Here is a 14,259-nt window from a genome sequence, read left to right as displayed (position 1 = left end):
ATTAATATTTCGATTATCGATTATCGAATCACGGTTGGTTCGACGTGATTTAAAACGTTTAAAATAATGAATACTAACGTGTACAGTGATGAAAAATACAGATCACCAGAGTTTTCTAGTAAAACTCAAAGGGTACCGGTCTTACCCTCAGTTCCCCTACGTTTTTAAGAAAAATGAATTTTGTTTTAAAATTTTCGTTTCAGAGTAATTTTTTGAATTATTTTTTTATTTTTTTCAAGAAAATTTTTACATTTTCTTACATTTCTTTGTTTGACAAAAATTTTATAGTCCTAATACTTTCGTAAAAATTTAAAAAAAAATTTGGACTTTTCCAGAAATTAGTTTGATTTTTTGAGATTCAAGTATGCAAAGTTGCTTAAATGATCAATGATTTTACACCCAAAACTTTATTCAAATCTGAGATGGTGCTGCCAACTTCTAAGACGAGTTGTCATGAAGTACGTCAAAGTTCAAAGTCAAAGTTCGACCAAGACCTCAATTGTTGTTAGCTTAACTGTCTGGATGTGTGACTTCATAAAACCCTACAAAAAGTAGTCTAGAGTTGTAAAATGTGTGATTTTGGTGTTCAGTTTACAGGAGAGATTCTCAAAATGGTCGATATCAGATATCAGTTTTCCAGGGGCGAGAAGATACTGTATAAGTTGTGTTACGTGAACCAACTCGTTATAAGAATGACTAATATTTTAGTGGATAGTATTGTTGTTGTATAATAATTAGTAAGTATACTTGATATTTTCTAAATTTTATGTCTATTCATTGATGAAAAAATATTATCAAGTTTACTCACTTAAACAACAACTTTGTTTTTGAATTGATAAGTATTTTGTATGAATAAGATAAAGATAATTTTTTTAAAGAAATTTGGCTAGAAGTGTCTATGGTATCACTTCATTCTGGAAGAGGGGTCTATTGCCCATAATAGTTTGAGATTCCCTGGTTTACAGGATCGAAACGAAAAATAAATCGTTTACATTTAACATTTGACCCTAGAATGTAGCACAGATATATTTTGTCATATCACAATTTCCAGCTGCTGAATAATTCGTCAATGGAAATGATGTGCATCATACAAAATTCCAAATTTATTCATCATTATCAGTTGTCCCACTTGGGATTACTCATACAATATTTTCACACCACCATGCACAATTCAGAATCATCTGGTTCATGATCAGTCGGTAGATACGTAACATATTTAACAGCAATGACAACGGAACCTGTTCTCTGTGGACATTTTTGATACCTGCAGTAAATCTTACTAAGCTATTTTTTTTATGTGAAAAACGATTCTAATTCATTCACAATCCGCGTGAATTTTTTTTTGTTGATCGCAAACCTACACCGTGTAATATTTTAGCGAGTTGTCCTAGCCTCCCGGCCTGTCCGCGGAGATATCGTAACTCTTCTGTCAACATGTTCTCTTGGAAATCTATAATGATCAGCTGGACTAGAACGACCCGGCTTAAGTGTTAATATACCTGTTTACCGCTCACGGGTACATGATTGGAAATGTAAGGGTCGAAGATTGTATCACGACATCCTGCGGCGCTGTTTTGCCGAAGCAATGTACGGATAACGATAAGTATCGTTTAAGAGCTCCCTTATCAGAATACTTATAAACTGTTATTAACAATCTCATAAATACAAATGAAAGATTTGTACACTGATTTGATGAAACTGAAAAAGCTTTTGAAATGTCTTTGTGGGTTAATAAGTTTGCCCAATTACCTACATTTCAGTTGGTGGGAACAATTGCAAATTATCATGCAGATTAGTTCTTACTGATACTGGCGAAATACAAACGCTCGAAACCCGGCGAAAACAATATTCAAACGCTTTCTCGGCTCATTTGCTCTCCCAACCTCGCTACTTTCCGGTGATCGTAGTCCGCAGCCAAAATCAATCAAAATCAATTTCGCTAACATACAAAAGAGAAAGACCATAAAAGTAACTGTACAACATGACTGCAAAGTACATTCGGACTCATTACGTATTCAAACAATATATGAGTACATGAGCTGGGCACAATATCTTTCCATCAAAAAACGCGCGACATTTCTTTTCCGCGTGTTTCTTCCTCGCCCAAAGAGAGCACATATACTTGATGCGACCATATTGCTGCTTCTGAAGATACAGGGGCAGTCGTAAATAGAGAACATTCGTTCGTACTCAACCACTTTGAGGCAAGTTCAGAGTCATGTTTCCCGAAACACACCTGGCAGTGTAACAAAATTGATTTTGATTTTGATTTTTTTCTAGGTCACATTTGATAATTTTGAGAATAGTATAAAAATTCTGATTGCAACTGTATATTTGCGTTACTGCTGCTAGTGACTGAGCAACAGTTTTCCGTGGTTACAAAATTCAATAAAAAGACAAAAACACGTATCGCCGGCCTTCTTGAAATTTATAGTGGTGTGTGCCTTCTTCAATTCTCATCATCAATACTGTATACCACCGAACGAGCCATCTTTTCGTATGTTTGATGCCTTCGAATGCGCAAATTTTAGTTTGTAGATTTCACGATACAGAGGCGCTTACGCAGTGTTGCCGAATTGGCTTTCTAAAATAAAGTTTAAATACGAGAGTAAATCGGACACGAAAATCTTGTCAGAGTAAAATTGTACATTTCGAAAACATATTGTGGGAACATTCGACAGTATCGCATCAAATTGTTATCAACATCCTGCTTAGTCGTAGAAATTTCCGCCTTGAATAATCGAACCAAAGTGTTTTATATAGGGTTGGGGAAAAAGAAATGTCGTATTTCTGATCGAAATTTGACGTTTTATTTAATATACATAAAATTATCCAATTTAAGTCAAATATGCGCCGTTCGCAAACTTGTTGCCATTTAGAAGACACCTCCCTTATAACACCCCCCCCACTCCTTATTTGCAAAAAACTCAGACTGCTAGTTTCCGCAAGCCTCTTTTGAGGCCAACTTAGTATCACCAAGAGCGTTTTGCATGGACTGGAAGAGATGATAATCACTTGGAGCCAGGTCCGGACTATACGGTGGGGGCAATAGGACATCCCATCCGAGCACCCGTAGCTTCTGGCGGGTCATCAAAAATGTGTGAGGCCGAGTGTTGTCCTGGTGGAAAACAACACCATTCCTATTGATCATTTCTGGCCGCTTCTGGTCAATCGCCTGCTTCAAACGGTCAAGCTGCTCACATTAGAGAACCGAGTTGAGGGTCTGGCCATAGTTGAGCAGCTCATAGTGGATGATTCCCTTCCAATCCCACCAAACACACAGCAAAACCTTCCTGGCCGTCAATCCGGGCTTGGCGATGGCTTGGGCTGGCTCACCGCACTTCGACCACGACTTTTTTCGCTTTAGGTTGTCGTACGTGATCTACTTTTCATCACCAGTCACCATCTTCTTCAAAAATGGGTCGAGTTCGTTCCGTTTCAGTAGTGCATCGCAGGCGTTGATTCGGTCTAAAAGATTTTTTTTTGCGTCAACTCGTGTGGCACCCATACATCCAGCTTTTTTTTGGAATCCAATCTTCTGCAAATGGTTTCAAACGGTTTTATGGTCTATACCCAGTTCCTGGCCAATCGAGCGAGTGCTTACATGCCGGTCTACTTGGATGATTTCAACGATTTTATCGGTTTCCACGACGATTGGACTACCAGACCGGGGTATATCTTCGACAGCCACTACACCAGAACGAAATCGATCAAACCAACGCTGTGCTGTGCGAATCGTTATAGTATCGGGTCCATAAACTACACGAATTTTTTCGGCCGCCTTCGTTGCAGTTTTACCTCGCAGGTAATAAAAACATAAAATGTGGCGAATTTCTTGCTTGGTGGACTCTATCTTTGACGCGCTCTAGCTTGAGACTGAAAAGGACAATCACAACATTGTCAAAACGACACTTGTAGCACAGATTGTCGTCTTTGAATAGCCTATAGTATGACCCAATGCGATAAGTACAACACACGATATGTTTAAGTTTTGCCATATATTGACAATATACGATATTTCTTTTTCCCCAACCCAATATTTGATATGATTTGTTTGAGCCACTTTTGAAATCCATTCCAATATTTTATTTATTTTCCTACTTTGTAACTGTCAGTCCCAGTGACCAACACGTAAAGATTTTTAGGTTTCTTCTTCGTACTATCTAATAGTATAATAAATACGTTTCTTGTTGGGATAGGTTTTATTTTTCATTCGAAAACGAAAACAAAGTATTATGGATGGGTGAAATCAAAGTAACCCGCCCCGGGTGTCACCCGGTCACGCTACGCTACCGTTAATGAGAAATATGACGTTACTCTTGGATAAAATTACGATTAGAAAATTAGATTCGAGAGTTTTTAAAGTATCTTCTCAGGACAGAATATATATTATTTCCAAAATGACGTTTCGCCCAATAATTGAGAATTCGCGTGGCCTGAGACAAAAAATGAGCGGATCAGTGGATCGCTTTAAAAAACCAGCAACTGTTCAGACCAGGAATCAATATGTTACCAGAAAGATGGGAAAAGTTGATATGTAGTAATAAACACAAATGGTTTTATTTAGAGAACACAGCATTAAATAATGGCAAACTTGGCTATACAAATCTCAGGATGGAGCACTTGAATAGAGAAACTACAAACGAACAACAATCCTTCCGGGAACACTGTCGCGCCTGGGAACCGCTCAGAACCATCGTCATATAGACTACCTATGAAGTGTATACAAACACGGCGTACAACGCCAATCCCGGTACTGATCAGGTGAAGTCGCGCGGTGAAAAGAAATATTTCTCCGAAAATAATACCGAAACCGATAATAGCGAGGTAATAACACGAATTTGCATTATAAACTCCACCATTTACACACAGAACACATACCGTACATATGCGCGAGCGATGGATTTTCAATGTTACGGTTAAATATATTATGTAGATTTTATGCATAAATATCGATGGCTTAGGCTTAGAGTGAACGTCGCTCCGCTTTTTTTTCCGTGGCGTCGACTCGCGAATAGAAAAAAAACCGCACTGAATGCGGGAAAAGGAACCCAAAACTACTACCTACTTGTTGTTGGTGGTGGCGTTTCGCACATTGAAGAGTTTGAAGCGCGAGTCCACCTGGGGAGGGAGAGATGGCCGCAATCGTTGGCGTGTAATACATACGTATGGTGCGGTTACACGCGATTTCTATACACGGTGGCATCGTGCCGAGCCATCATCATCATCGTGGACGGTAAAGTCACATCCAGCCGCGCGGATGTCTTTTGGGATTCTGATCGCGTATGAGTGCTACTTCTTCCCTGGTAGCTTGTGAATTTAGGTATTTGCCAATAGCAGCGCATTCGCAAGAGCCATATCACTTGGGGTATCTTTTTTTCGGGTAAAGTTTTGATCGGCTCCGGCTTTCGGCTACTTGTGCATCCAACTGTAACTGATTCTGATGATCTCCGAGACAATCGATGGATTTGATGAAGAGATAAAGTGGAGATTTATTAGTCAAGAAGGGTATAATTTTTTGTCATCGATGAGACTTTTATTAATTTTTTGAAACCACTATTATTGTACAAATACTGTTGTCATAAACTGTGATAGTTTGCAGACACAATTGGTGTTGTTTTTGCACAAAAACAAACATTGATCCCACTATCGAGCAGAAGGGCTGAGAGCCGATCTAAATCCACTAATTTCTCCAGCTGCATGAAGATGAAATAACGTTAAGTGAAAAGTCACGCTGTCTGCTGCTGGTGGGAGTGTCCGTTGCAGCATTCGTTCTGATCCAGAACCCTCGAGCGAATCATGATAGTTGCTGGTTTTACTTTCATGTTTTCAGTGGTTCGTGATCGGATCGGATGATGATGCGATGTTCGAAACCACTGGATTAATAGGTGAAATCAGTTGAATTGTCAAAGATTTCTTTCTGTTGGAAAGGTAGGCTGACCAAATAGTTCAGGCATAAAAACAAGACACGTGAACCTAAAAAAATAAAAGACATTTTTTTTAAGAATGTAATAATTTGAATACATATGAATATAATTTGTATATAACTTGCGTTGCTTTGTATAACGAAAAAATATGTTTAGGCAGAAGAGACTTTGCGAAGGAGATTATGATTCTTAGGAAATTTTATCAGATTCCATAAAATTATGTTTGACAATCTTTAAAGCGTATATGTAATGACTTTTCAATTGTTATTGCGATGTGAGATGAGCATGGTCACGCTCGCTCGCCTAAAAACTGTGCTCTTCTCTCCAAATGCCATTTCTTTTCTGCCACAGGACTGAACGAGGCTTATAAGCCGGCGCCGCACGGAAATCCATTTGGTTGTAAAGTGATAGGAATTAAGGTTGCTCGATTAAACACTGTGCTTCTCTCTCTTCCAATTCCGGTTATGATTTGCGCTTGGTATTTCCGAGGAGCAGCCGATTTCTCTTTTGAGAGTTAATAATTCTTTTCTGGCTCAATGAATAGCTTTCGAGGGACAGGGACTTACTTGTTTGTTATTTATTGATTGCTAAGCCAACGGTAGTCCTACGCCCACCTTGCGGTTATATCTCAGATATAACCTATTTCTAGTTTATTTTTCAATGTACCCATATGAAAATTTCCCACAGTTTTAAGAAATTTAATCTCCAGTGTTTCACTTGAATCAACGAGTCCTACGTCTAAACTTCGTTCTTCTGTAAGGGCCAAATCGGAAAACATGTAATATTTTTATGAAATAGTTATAACGTTAATAACTATTTTTGCTCCCAACGGATATTGATGGTTTGCATACCAACCAAATTGGAAATCTTCTGAGAATTGTTTGATATGTTATACATTACGATTCCCTAACCCGCATAAGGTTTAAATTGACAAAAGTTGAAAGTATACTAATTTTCCCACACAATTGTTTATATCAGTGCCTTCGAAACCGACGAACGCGAGGGGGTGGCGAGGTATAATTTTTGTATACCTCGTTCGAAATGCAAATGTAGCGTTGGACGGACACTGTGGAGACAGAAGATATTGCAAATTAGCCCCATCAGTTTATAACTTATTGGGTATAAATGAGTCATTCGCGTCATATTTCAAACACTCAGTCTAGCTCCAACAAGCATGCAGACGGTAGTCTCTCCTAATGCTGATGTAACCCAAAACGGTTTTGATCGATACGAAGCTCAAGAGCAAAATCACCTTGGGAAATCGAAAAACAAGTCGGAAGCAATCGGTCAATGATTGCGAAAAAAACGCCTTTCGTCAAAACATTCGACGCGCTGAATCGGACTCAAATGCTGAAGCGGTTCAAAGTCGATATACAGTAACCTTTTGAGAGTATAAACATGTGATTATACAAATTAAATTCACATTTATAGTTTTTTTTTAAATTTATGTTATGGTTCATGAATTATTTCTGTAACAATTTCAAAGATTTTTTTTATTGCATTTTAAATTATGTGGATGATCGTTAGGTTCCAAAGTTCCAAGTTCATACGATTTCATTCATTATTAGTATTCGGATGACAACTGATTGTGTTCTGTGTTTCAATAACTACAGATTAATCCATATTCCTACAGATTTCTCATTCTTTATGAAACGTTACACATAATGTGCATTTATCCAATTTTTTAATCATCACTTTATTTTGCCAACTTTTCATTTTAGCCTGAGCTTGGTTGAACTTTAAATTTCGCAGTTGTCCTCCGTGATTGGCTTGAATTAACGAAATTGCATTGAATGATAATCGCGAAAATACTTTCTGCAGCTAATCGGAACGACGTTATATTACGCGACTCTTCATTTGTCAAACACTTGTTGATCTATTGTATTTTTTTAAACACATTATTTGGTTTTTATTCAAACACGCGATAAATCGTCAAGCTCTCTTTGTTGCATCATTTTTTCAACACGCGGCGACGGAAGTTGTCCCTAGACCTACAACTAAAGCCTGTTCATGTTAAATTTCGGACATTTTTCTTTCAGTGTAGTTTATGAAATATTTCACTAATCAATGAAATATTTCACTTACATGACAGCTGAAACCCTCCTCTTGATTTCGATGTCCAACATGTTTACATTCTTCTTCAGTTTGGTAAAATGGCGTCGAATCAAGTGGAAGTACGCAAACGCATTTTGCGCGAACTGCAGCAAAATCCAACACTGTCGGTACGCGATCTCGCCAAAAAGCTAAAACTGCCGAAGAGTACCGTGTTTAGTGTGTGCAAATCGTTTGACCAGTGCTTAACTGTGGATTGGAAGGTTGGAAGCGGAACAAATCGAAAAGTGTGCTCCCGACAGATGGACCGAAAGGTGGTTGCCATTATTGAGAAACATCCCAACCTTCAGTTAGAAATGTGGCTCGAAAGTTGGAAAATCAAAATCTTGTGTACAAAAAGTGAAGCAGAGGCATGGACTGAACGCGTACAAAGTGAAAAAGGTGCCCAATCGTGATGATAATCAAAATTTCACTGCAAAAAGCCGTGTTAAGGTGCTCTACACCCAGTTTTTGCAAAAATGTTCATGCACCATAATGGACGATGAAACTAATGTTCTCGAAGACTTCAAACAGCTTCCGGGTCTTGCTTTTTATACTGCAATGCGAAGGAATGCCGTAGCCGAGTGTTTCCGGACCAAGAAGCAGTCTGAATTCCCCTAAAAGTACTTGTGGCCGAAAATCCAAATCTTTCGTCTCTACCGGCACTATCAACAAATATGTCTACGAGAAGGAATGTCTCCAGAAGCGATTGCTACCATTCATAAGAAGCCACGATTCTCCAGCGTTGTTTTGGCCAGATTTGGCCTCTTGTCATTATGCAAAATCCATTCTGGAATGGTATAATGCACATGAGGTCAAATATGTACCAAAAACAGCAACATCCACCGAACTGTCCAGAACTTCGCCCAGTGGAAAAGTTCTGGGCTCTGATTAAGCGAAAACTATTCGAAACTAAGAAGAAAACGAATGGCATTAATAATTTCAAGAGGAGATGGAAAAGTGCCGCCGTCAGCATATATGAGGATATTGTACGGAACCTAATGGCAGATGTTTCCAAGAAAATTCGTAAATTTTACATACAATGTAATTAACATCGAAGTAAGCTTTCCTTGTTTTAGATATAAGGCTATTTTACTGAAATAAACAATCGGTTTTGTTGTATTACGTGAATTTTTGTTTTACTGGCATCATCTTGGTGTCCGAAATTTAACGTGGACAGGCCTTAAGCGGATCGGTGATATATTTCACGACTCATCGTTCGCTAAACTTGCCCTGATCCCTAACCATAACTCAAGAATCTGAAACCTTAAATTCTGAAATCTGAAATTCTGAAATTAAAATTATGGATTCTCAGATTTCATAATTTGGTATTTCAAATTTTTGGATATAAGATTTATGGACATCAGATTCTTGGATTCTCAGAAATTTAAGATTTTCGAACACTAACAAAAATTGTTTTTCGTAAAAGGCGCTGATGACGTAACTCCAATATTCACCCGACCAAAGTCTGAGTGGTTTTTTTTTCGCTCCGTCAATGGTAACACTGCATTCCCCACTTCGGGACAATAATATTCGACTACTCGTTCAGTCTGATCGGATGGTTTTTAGTGTCAAGATGTACAATTTACAAGAACGTATATTTTTAGTGAAATCGTATTACTCGAGTAACTGAAGCCTTAATGAAACTTTGTCCTCTTATGGTAAGAATTTCAACATTTCTCGACGTCGATTACTTCCTCCGGGGGTACGTGAAGGACCGTTGCTATGTTAATAAGCCACAAAATTTGGAGACACTTAAAGAAGAAATAACTCGGTTTTTCAACAGCATCGAAGTCGTAATGTTAGAGTTGTGCATGAAGAATTTTGGTCACCGTGTTTAAAACGCGTTATCGAAGAAAGGCGTGGTCACATCGAAAATGTCCTAAAATAAGCTTTATTTTCGTTTGTTAAAAATAAAAGTCGGTTCACTTTTGTAGAAGTTATTCAAATATGTTGCGTGAGCGTTTAATCTGTATATTTTTAAGAGAACACTTGGCACCTCACTAGTCAAAAATACTTCTTCATTTTGTCGTAGGACTACGTCTCACATTAAGGGTGCCAAATCAGAAACAGGTCACGTTTTCATGAAATAAAGTTAACGTTGATAACTATTTTTGCTGCGAACGGATTTTAACGATTTGCATATTTTCTAAGATTTGTTTTATATGCTATAATAACAATCCCATAGTCTGTATATGGTTTAAATTGATGAAAATTGGAAGTGTTCCCATTTCCCCATACATTTGTTCTGTCCATTTGTGTGCTTTCCCGAACAGAGCTGTCAATAACGGGCAACTTATGCAGCCGCTAGAATAGAAAAAAGGAAGGATAGCGAAAAGAGAATATTTGGGAAGTAAACTCCACCCTTGCATAAAAAGTAATCTGTCGCTAGCGTATATGTATTGAATCTCCTCTGTGAAAAATTCTCAGAATCTTTCCCGAAACAAAGAAAGGACGCTGTTCTGCTTGTTTTGTGTTTTACCCTCGAGCTGTGAACGCTAGCGAATATTTCACTTGAAGTGCATCTGCCATTGCAATTAACACAACCATCCGAGCCATGGCAAATCAGGCGGAAAAAGAGAAGAGTGCAAATGATTATAGGTCGCTTCAAGCCACCAGTGTTTGGCTTTGTGTGTGTTGCTTGTTTTCGTTGTGCGAAACTTTCCTGTACATGTGTATAGCACACCTTCGATAGTTGCCATTCGTATTTACTATCGTGCGCATCGGTTCTGTTCTGATGCAACAAACTCCTAGCTTGGTTGACGGTTTTGACCGAGAGTCGAGAAACGATTTTTCATAAACGGTCATTCTCGTGATATTTCATTTTTATCGCTTCAACTGTGTGCATCTGTTAGACGCGTGTTTGATGCTTGTTAAAAGGCGATGCACGGAAGATGTTTCTCGTTAAATACTCAGTGCAATGCGTGCATTGATATAAAGAAACAAATTGCGACATATGACCATTTAGTGTATTGTTCTCACAAAGGCAAGAAAGAATCGTTGCTCCTCGAACTTATTCTACAAAACCACGCAAGCCATTAAACCTTTTCAGGGTCTCCTGAACTTTTTACTAAAGAGTTATTTATTAATTTCGACGTATTCGCAAATAATATCCGAAATGATAAACCAACAAATTAAAAAAAAATAGATTGCGTAGTCCTACATCCTGAGCGGTCGTGTCTCGGACACAAACCTTCTAATTTTTTATGTTGAAGAATGTTAATGAATTCATTGAAATTAACAGTAACTTTAACGGCATATAAATTATCTTTTTCAACAAGGCCAATAAATGTTGTAAAAATTACTAATCGTTGTACAACAGAACAATATTACAAATGGTTTTTTTTCTTTATGCTCAAAATACGGTTCAAATTGGTCGGTTTTAAGTCAGACCGGATCATGTGACAGTTTTATGATTTCGAGAAAAACGAGCTTGAAATCTGTTGCAATAAGGGGGTTTCGTTGAGCATTCAAAACAATTTTGATACGTTATACCTGCTACACGTGTGATTTTTCAAATCTGGTAAATGTGGTATGTGGCTTACGCAATGCTTAACCTAATGTAATCAATAACTCGAAATTTTCAATATGAGAATTTGTTCCCCTCTGACTTAACACCGACCAATTGATAAAAGGAAGGGGCAATCAAAAATGGTACTGTCCCGTTCAAAACGGTACGTTTGGTAAACCTATGGAACGGGCATTATGGATATTGAGATGGCTTCTATGCAGTGCGCGAAAAATTCTGCTTTCTACCGCACAAATTATTAAAAAGCGAGCAATGAGGAAAAATTTGTGTAGTTATGTCATCGGACAACGTTCCTCTCTGCTTTGCATTTCTATGCACCAAACTGTAGCAAAGTTTGGCACACTCGTCCCGTTCTATCTGAGTGTTGCTTGATAGCCACGAGATGAATTTCTGAACACGACATCCTAGGCAATCACAACTGCATTCTAGGAAATTGGGAATTAGTACAATTCTTTCGAATTTTCCGAAACAAGCCTTCGCCTCGAGCAATATTTCTGCCTGAACCGAGAAAAATATTGTGGCGGAAGGAATTGTTCACTGTTCTCAGGTTTTGGTCACAAATCGTGTCGATTTATCACACTTTTTCAATATTTTCACATAAAAAAATCTTCCAAAACAATTTTAACAATCAATTTGATCATTCTTCAATACATCTTCGGGCTGTGAGGAATAATGGTATATCGCACAGAGTTAAGCCTCTCGTGCGGTGGCAAAACACGTAATAACCGAATCGATATTTCTCTTACACTCAGAGCAATATTGGCAAACAGGATCCTTTCCACACATATCTCTGCGATGCGAGCGAGGAGGGTGGCTTACATAGTGTGGTGCAATTTGCTAATAGAAGCATATCAAGCACACACTTCCATGCTTCTTATTGTCGTTACTGCGTTATATCTGCAAGAGTCGCTAATTTTCGCCACCGCAATTTCTTCTGCGTCCCCATATAAAGAACGTTATTGTTGAGTATCTTTATGTTTTTTTTTGTTCTGCCAGTGCTTATTTCCCAGTGGAAGCATTTTGCTCACTGTTTCCTCTCTTATTATTTATTATTTGAATTTATTGCCATTGATACCACTTCATAGATGTATCGCAAAGGGCAAAATTTTATGAGATCACTTTTTCGCTGGCTGTATCATCGCAAAGGTGGTTACACAGAGAGCGTCTGTGGTGGAAATGAGGTATTACTCAATAGAACTCTGTACAGGCGAAGAATACTCGCGTGATGCTGCTATAAATTGTGCCACCAACAAATTCTATGATTGATGCACTTTGTCTCCGGTCGAACAGCGTCCTGCGCCCCTTTCCGCCCCCTTTCGCCCCGTGCAGGAGCAATGCATTTCAAATTCAGTCGTGTGTCATGTCTGCATACGAGGGGCAAATAATTGATGCCGTGAATGTGAAAATTGCGGATGATTGCAATTGCAGCTTGCTTTGCTAACTGCCCTAGAGAGGTGGGTGTTGCTGTGGGTTGTTTTATGCCGAAGGAATATCTCACGGAATAGAGTTCTGTCGGGTGCGGCAGCCAGAAGACGGTCAATGCTAATTTAAATTTATTACTATCACTAGGGCGAAAGGTGGCGATTGTCTGGTTTACAAGAATGGTTTGTATCTAGAGAAAGAAGATGGGAAAAACTCATTTTTATCAATGGTCAATTTTCATCAGTTGCACATGACCCATTGATGTTTATATATGATATATTCTTAAGCACATCACAAGGCCGTGTATAACAGTCTTTGTCCAGTACAACATTGTTCACCACACAAACTTTCTAACGAATGGTGATTTTCAGCAACATTTTTGTCCGAAATATTCCGTAAGTTCATTGTTGACGCGGATATAATAGATGTTTCTGCTACTGAAAATGAATATTCTATAGTCCAATAGAGGGTAATTTTTGACATAGGACTAAGTCTTTGATTTCTATATGGGTGAGTCACTCTACGAAAAATGTAACGATTCATTATAAGATTTCAAACGCATATTACTCAAAATTGTTATTGCGACATATGTTGTGTTATATACCATTAAACAGGAACTTCATTCAACAATTTTGTTTGAAACAGAAAATGTAGTAAAAAAAGTTTGACGATTAAAATGGGTATGTTTTTTTCAATTGCACCAACCACTCGCTTCCCTCTCCGAAGCAACGGGCAATCTTTTTGCCTGAAATTCGGTGTTAGCTCACAATGTGAGTCGATGTGCATCATAAGTTACTCTCATTTTTTGGACAAACAGGCATTTATAAGTTGTCAGAATCAATGCAGGGATGATCATGGAAGATGGTTTCACTCTATTATCCCCAATGTTCTTTCAATTCGGGCACAATTCACATCTTTATGGTGTAAGTCTTGCTACTAACAATTTATGTAATTGTGGTCCAGAATGTCATAATAGCGAGCATGATGTTTGGTTATGTAAAAATGCAATTAATGAATTTAACTGACTGCTGATTTAGAAGTTCGAAAGGGTATACTCACGCATATCAGATTATGATAGCTTGAGTAGTCGCTATCTAAATATTATGTTCTTCCTAAATATAAGAATAACTTAGCACCCAATGAGATCAGTTCACTACAGCAGCTACGCGTTATCTCATCTGACCCATTGAAAGGATTTACAATTTCATACAGGAAACGTTTTTTTCTTCAGAGCTTCCATTAATTTTTATTTATTAATTCGTTTATTTTTACAGGCTCAGTTACAAAAGT

This window comes from Toxorhynchites rutilus, chromosome 2 (assembly GCF_029784135.1).
Source record: "Toxorhynchites rutilus septentrionalis strain SRP chromosome 2, ASM2978413v1, whole genome shotgun sequence".
Lineage (NCBI taxonomy): Eukaryota > Metazoa > Arthropoda > Insecta > Diptera > Culicidae > Toxorhynchites > Toxorhynchites rutilus.
This window is presented reverse-complemented; position numbering follows the sequence as displayed.